At 49.2% G+C, this 6,000-nt stretch overlaps 2 non-coding genes across 2 annotated transcripts; both read right to left on the bottom strand.

Annotated features, from left to right (window-relative positions):
• Window positions 1–2,399: 2,399 nt before the first annotated feature.
• On the bottom strand, window positions 2,400–2,472 carry trnav-aac (transfer RNA valine (anticodon AAC)). Its single transcript has one exon. It is a non-coding gene; the product is annotated as a tRNA-Val (tRNA).
• Window positions 2,473–4,015: 1,543 nt separating this feature from the next.
• Window positions 4,016–4,088, bottom strand: trnav-aac (transfer RNA valine (anticodon AAC)). Its single transcript has one exon. It is a non-coding gene; the product is annotated as a tRNA-Val (tRNA).
• Between the last annotated feature and the right edge of the window lie 1,912 nt (window positions 4,089–6,000).

Below are 6,000 nucleotides of genomic sequence, written 5' to 3'. Positions count from 1 at the left end.
TGCCCTGTCTCTACAGCTGTCCAAATCCTCATGTTGTGTCCTCAGGTGTGGGAAGACCCCGAGTGATCCTTGGCACTAGTGGGCAATATTACATCCTTGCTTCACGTCTGTGCTGTAAGGCATGTAAAAAATACTGGTTCGCTGATAAACCTCAGTGGGTGGACATGCTACCACAGCGATTCAGAAACATCTTGCCAACCTTCCTCACCCATAAGAAGGCAATCTGTAAAACTGTGATGGATGAACTGAGGCGCTCTGGAAAATCCCCTAATGACATGGCCAACCGGCTGTCTGAGGTGCTTCACCTTAAGTTTGAAAGAGCCCACCTGGCTTACCTTCTCATTGTGCAGAACGTCAGGGATGCTGAAGCAGGGCTGTATGGCCAGGAAACCATCACAGGAGCATTGAGGAAGGATGACACACCTGCTTCGTTTGGGGGTTACGAAGATACTGATGGGTGGCATGGGGTGTCTGTGTCTGCACATTATCTGGTGGAGTGCCTGCTTCAGGAATATCACCGGCAAGAGGCAGCTCTCACTCAGCTCCTTCAAGGAACTTTTGGACAGGTGTTCAGATCAGATCACACACGCAAAGTTGCTAAAAAAGTGACCCTCTCATCTGGCACAATGTCATCCTACGCTGTGATGAACGAGAACTGGATGATCCTGTCCTGGGTGATGCTGCAGTCTGAGAGTGAGCAATCCTTGACGTCAATGTACTGTGGGATGGCCAATCGCTACAGTGCTGCTGGCATATAGGGGTGGTGATGTCGCAGTGGATAATACACATGCCTTTGGTGTGAGAGACCGGGGTTCGAATCCACTGCGAGACACCAATGTGTCCCTGAGCAAGACACTTAACCCCTAGTTGCTCCAGAGGCGTGCGAAATATAGCAATTGTAAGTCGCTTTGGATAAAAGCGTCAGATAAATCTTGTTCTATAACCAAGATGGTGCCTCGGTGTGGAGCTCTCCATACCCAAGGCCAAGTACCAGTGGGTGGACAGGTAAGAATAATCACATCTCATCACACATCACATCAAGATGTGTAAGCAAAGGTAATGAATACATTAAAATGTATTTCCCTTTTATGTACTTAGGGACTGCTGTGCTGCTTTCAGAGTGATGGACCCAGGACAGTATGAGCACCAGCAGTGGGAAGCTTGGAGGACCACTGTAGCTACTGTGGCAGAGGTTACATCAGGAAACCTCAAGAATGTAAATGCCGCTTGCCAGAAGTACAATGAGGACATGGTGGTTAAACTAGACTTGTTTAACTGTATGCGGCGATTCACCAGGGAATGTGTTTCGGAGCACCATCCTCTGTATAGCTCGTTCTGCCAGTTCCTCTCTTCTGCCTTCTCTGTAGTAGATCAGAGTGACCTGGAGAAACTGAGGAACGCATACAAGTTCTGTGAAACTGAGCCTGCTAATCCCACAAAGCAGCACATCAGAGCGCACTGCAGGACAAAAGTGCCACATCCTAGAGAGCTGGTCCAAAGAGTGGAAGAAGTACTTCACCATTTCCATCTTGCAAAGGATCCCAACAACATCTTCCTTTTTAAACCCTCAATGCTAAAATTGTGGTGGATTCAGCGTATCCACATCCTTAGAGGCTGCCTGAGTGACCCTGAGGTGGAGGAAGGAATCCTCTACAGACATGGTGGAACGCTACAACTGAATCATGTCAAGGGTGAAGGAGCTGCTATGGCCATCTGGATCCCTGTCAGAGGCACTTCACAGCAAGAGGGGTTTCATTTCCCCCAGGCTCAGTGGGTAACGGGTAATCGCGTCTCTCCTGAGCTGTTCCAGGCGCAGGGTATGACTGGTGTCGCACGCTGGAATTATCAGCGGCTGGTGGACCTGAAACAGCCTGGGCTTGTCTTACCTGGAGTGTTTGACCCTGTTTTGATGTTGGAGTTAAACAGGGCATCTATAAGAGTGACTGGGCAACCCAAATATCCAGCCTTCCACATCTCCAGCTGGGACACAAGAGAGAGGTTTGGCCTACAATATGTGGAGCCAGGCTGTCGACCTGTGCCTCTTGACTTTGACAAACACAAAAGCAGGAAGACAGACCTAGGGATGCAAGAAGCGTCTTCATCTGGCACTCAGTTCTCATTTCCATCTCAGGTAAGCCTTTAAAGTTCTTTGATAACAGACTTTTTATTAAAAAACAAATACTTTATAATTCTCGCTCGCATATTACACTAATTTTGCTGAATTTCAGAAATGCTTAGAGGATTCCTCTTCTGCTGAGACCGCTCTTGCTGCTGAACCAGAGGCCACCCCGCAGACTTTCATTTTTCAATGTTTTTCTACTCCGAGTGCTGTGACAGTGAAGGAAAAATCATCTGAGGAGTTTCTTTTAGATGCAGGTAATTATATTATTCTGTTATACTGTTTCTGCTCGGTTTCGAACCGAGGACCTCTCGCGTGTTAGGCGAATGTGATGACCACTACACTACAGAAACCTATTGTTGAGATGGTTGTGCTTTTTAGAAGATGGCTCCTTCCCATAATCTGCCCTGCAAGCAGTGTGACAGACTGTAAATTTCACAAACAACAGAACAGAGTTCATTCGGCACACACCTAGTGTCATTGGGCATGGCAGTCTGCCTACAGCTCCTTGGTACGATGGCCTTCACCTGTCTTAAAAGTAAGGGTTTTGTAGCGAATTGCAGCATTTATATTTAACATGCCTCGACTTGTTTCCACCCAATTTTGAACTGAGGACCTTTTGCATGTAAAGCGAACGTGATAACCACTACACTACGGAAACTTGGTTTGGATCTCATTCCCACCTCTTCTAGCGAAGCGACTTTTCGCGTGTGAGGCGAACGTGATAACCACTACACTACAAACACGTCTTCAGGTTGCAGACATAAATCTTTAGGTGCACGCTAATTAAAAAGTATATAAAGGAAATGAGCGGTGCACCCACCTAGCGTGGCAAACTGTTTAAATTTTCTGTCAGAATCCAACCACTGTTTCGAACCAAGGACCTTTCGCGTGTTAGGCGAACGTGATGACCACTACACTACAGAAACCTATTGATGGTTTATGTGCTTTTTAGAAAATGCCTCCTTCCCATAATCTGCTCTGCAAGCAGTGTGACAGTTTGTAAATTCCACAAACAACAGAACAGAGGTTATTCGGCATGGCAATCTCCCTACAGCTCCTTGGTACGATGGCCTTCACCTGTCTCAAAAGTAAGGGTTTTGTAGCGAATTGCAGCATTTATATTTAACATGCCTCCACTTGTTTCCACCCAGTTTTGAACTGAGGACCTGTCGCGTGTAAAGCGAACGTGATATCATGGCATGTGCTTTTTAGAAGATGGCTCCTTCCCATAATCTGCTCTGCAAGCAGTGTGACAGTCTGTGAATTCCACAAACAACAGAACAGAGGTTATTCGGCATGGCAATCTCCCTACAGCTCCCTACAGTAGCGAATTGGAGCAGTAAATTTAAAATGCCTCCACTTGTTTTCCGCCCAGTTTTGAACTGAGGACCTTTCGCGTGTAGAGCAAACGTCATAACCACTACATTATGGAAACTTGATTTGGACGTCAGTCCCACCGCTTCTAGGGTACGCTTGTTCAAAAGCGACTGAAACTATAGACTGCCCAGTGTTTTTAACATGGCAAAAAGCTGCTAATTTTGTTGGCAGACTGAACATCTTATATTACTGTACAGGAAACCTCAATGGTCATTTGTTTTATTTTTGTCCTTTTCTAAGAGATTAAACCACAAACATCCCTGCAAGTGTACTGACCTGCTCAACAGAAAATCGCATACATTTTTGCAAAAACCACCCACAGTTTCCGCCCAGTTTCGAATTGGGGACCTTTTGCGTGTGAGGCGAACGTGATAACCACTACACTACTGAAACACGTCTTCAGGTTGCAGACATAAATCTTTAGGTGCACGCTTATTAAAAAGCATATAAAGGAAATGATCGCTGCACCCACCTAGCGTGGCAAACAGTTAAAATTTTCTGTCAGAATCCAACCACTGTTTCTGCTCGGTTTCGAACCGAGGACCTTTCGCGTGTTAGGCGAACGTGATGACCACTACACTACAGAAACCTATTGATGAGGCACATGTGCTTTTCAGAAGATGGCTCCTCCCCATTTGGTGGTTCTAGATCGGTTCCAAATATGTGTTTCAGCAAAACGGTTCGAAGGAAACGCCCGATCGGCCCGAAACTGACGTATGCGTCCCGTCACGGGCCCCTGGGACGGGTTCTAGAGTTCCGCGTCCCTCTGACATTTTTTCGCGCTAATTGGCCACCAACAGCCCCATGGAATAAGTTGCACGTGGGACGTCAAATAAACAGGGGCCAAAAGGGGTCGAAAGGTCGCAGCGGCCCCAAATTCGGCACGGCGGTAGTCCGGGGGCCCCCGGTTCTAGATCACGGGTTTGGTGGTTCTAGATCGGTTATAAGTATGTGTTTCAGCAAAACGGTCAGAAGGAAACGCCCGATCGGCCCGAAACTGACGTATGCGTCCCGTCACGGGCCCCTGGGACGGGTTCTAGAGTTCCGCGTCCCTCTGACCTTTTTTCGCGCTATTTGGCCACCAACAGCCCCATGGAATAAGTTGCACGTGGGACGTCAAAAAAACAGGGGCCAAAAGGGGTCGAAAGGTCGCAGCGGCCCCAAACTCGACGCGGTGGGTGTTCGGGGGCCCCCGGTTCTAGATCCCGGGTTTGGTGGTTCTAGATCGGTTCCGAGTGTGTTTTCAGTTTGACCCTTCAAGAGGGAATTCCAGTCTATGAGCTGACTATGAGTGCAAGTGGCCTTTGAAGAGAAACTTGAACAAATGTGGAAAAAAAATTAGCCCTGAGTTCTAGAGACTCGTCCTCCTGATATGTCGTTCGGGGGCCCGAGGGGGCCCGGCACGCAGTGTTTGGGGCCCGTGGGACCTCCGGGGGCCGAACAGGGGCCACTGACACGTGTGACTTATCCCATTCATTTTCACAGGTGTTTGGTGGACGTGTGACAGAAAGGTCCGATCGGCCCGAAACTGACGTATGCGTCCCGTCACGGGCCCCTGGGACGGTTTCTAGAGTTCCGCGTCCCTCTGACCTTTTTTCGCGTTAATTGGCCACCAACAGCCCCATGGAATAAGTTGCACGTGGGACGTCAAATAAACAGGGGCCAAAAGGGGTCGAAAGGTCGCAGTGGCCCCAAATTCGGCACGGCGGTAGTCCGGGGGCCCCCGGTTCTAGATCACGGGTTTGGTGGTTCTAGATCGGTTCTAAGTATGTGTTTCAGCAAAACGGTTCGAAGGAAACGCCCGATCGGCCCGAAACTGACATATGCGTCCCTTCACGGGCCCCGGGGACGGGTTCTAGAGTTCCGTGCCCAAAGCTGCTCGTTTGGCCGAAAAAAGCCCCCCTTGACCTGGAAGCGCCTGTGAAGTTTAAACTGAATAAGTTGCACGTGGGAGGGCGGAAATACAGGGGTCGAAAGGTCGCACCGCCTCCAAATTCGCCGCCCTGGTAGTCGAGGGGCCCCCGGTTCTAGATCGCGGATCGCAGGGTTCTAGATCGGTTCCATGTGTATCATTTTTTTGTGCAAAAATCTCCTCACTTTTGGTCCTACTGAGCATATGTCTTTCTGTGTGTGCAAGAGGGCTGCCATTAATTGGACCATGTGCTCGGTGAAGGGTGGACAGAAAGGTCCGATCGGCCCGAAACTGACGTATGCGTCTCGTCACGGGCCCCTGGGACGGGTTCTAGAGTTCCGCGTCCCTCTGAACTTTTTTCACGCTAATTGGCCACCAACAGCCCCATGGAATAAGTTGCACGTGGGACGTCAAAAAAACAGGGGCCAAAAGGGGTCGAAAGTTCGCAGCGGCCCCAAATTCGGCACGGTGGTGGTCCGGGGGCCCCCGGTTCTAGATCACGGGTTTGGTGGTTCTAGATCGGTTCCAAGTATGTGTTTCAGCCAAACGCTTTGAAGGAAACGCCCGATCGGCCCGAAACCGACAAGCG

Source organism: Siphateles boraxobius, unplaced genomic scaffold (assembly GCF_051911475.1).
Source record: "Siphateles boraxobius isolate OS27281-9 unplaced genomic scaffold, OSU_SipBor_1 6, whole genome shotgun sequence".
In the NCBI taxonomy this organism is placed as follows: Eukaryota; Metazoa; Chordata; class Actinopteri; order Cypriniformes; family Leuciscidae; genus Siphateles; species Siphateles boraxobius.
The sequence above is the reverse complement of the archived record's forward strand: the minus strand, read 5'-3'. Positions and strand labels throughout refer to the sequence as shown.